Here is a 1217-nt window from a genome sequence, read left to right as displayed (position 1 = left end):
AGAATGACTGTAGAAAAACATTACTATGATTTATGTGAAAGAATGTTTTGCCTAATGTTCTCTTCGAGGAGTCTTGTCACCGGTGTATTGTGTTGTATTTAAGCCATTTTGAGTTTATTTTTGTGTGTGGTGTGAGAGAGTCTTTGAAAATTTTTGACATGTGACTGTCCCGCTTTTCTAGTATTACTTGCTGAAGGACTATTTTTTCTTTATTGTATGTTCTTGCTTCCTTTCTCAAAGATTAATTAAGCGTAGATGTGTGTGTGTTTATTTCTGGGATCTCAGACCTGTGCTGGGAAGATTGAGGGCAGGAGGAGAAAGGGCCACAGAGGATAAGACGGTTGGATGGCATCACCGACTCAATGGACATGAGTTTGAACAAACTCCAGGAGATAGTGAAGGACAGGGAAGCCTGGCGTGTTGCAGTCCATGGGGTCACAAAGAGTCAGACATGGCTTAGCCACTAAAGAACAACTGACCTGTGCCTCTGATCCATATGAATGTTTTTGTGCTAGTTTCCTGAATGTTTTGGTTATTGCAGCTTGATAGTAGTATCTGAATTCTGGGCAGCTTTTTCTTTTTGCACAGGATTTCTTTGGTTTTGGTAGGTCCTTTATGGGTCAATATACATTTTAGGATTATTCTAGTTGTGTGAAAAATATCATGATTAGTTTGATATGTATCACATGAAATCTGTAGCTTGCATTGAGTAGTAGAGCCAATTAAATAACCATAATTTTTCCATTCCAAGAGTGTGGGATGAATGTCCACGTCTTTGAATCATTTTTAATTGCCTTTATCAATGTTTCAAAGTTGTCAGCAAAGAAGTCTCTCACCTCCTTGGTCATGTTTATTCCTATGTATTTTGTTTTTTGAAACCCATTTTAAGTGGGATTGTTTTGCTTAACTTCTTTTTTGAAATTTAGTTGTCAGCATGAAGAAGTGTAACGTTTCTGTACGTCAGTCTCGTACCCTGCTGCCTTGCTGAATTTGTTGGCCAGTGCTAGTGGTTGATGTGTGGCATCTGGAGGGTGTTATCTGTATAGGATCATGTTACCTGCCTACCATGACTGTCATACCTCTTTGCTTCCAATCTGAGTGCCTTTCATTACTGTTTCTTGTCTGATTGTTGACTTATTCCAGATTTTAGTGGGAAGGTTATCAGCTTTACATTATTAAGCGTTACGCTGGCAGTGGGCTGGTTCTGCTGCTGCTGC

Source organism: Bison bison, unplaced genomic scaffold, assembly GCF_000754665.1.
Source record: "Bison bison bison isolate TAMUID 2011002044 unplaced genomic scaffold, Bison_UMD1.0 scf7180017864309, whole genome shotgun sequence".
Lineage (NCBI taxonomy): Eukaryota > Metazoa > Chordata > Mammalia > Artiodactyla > Bovidae > Bison > Bison bison.
This window is presented reverse-complemented; position numbering follows the sequence as displayed.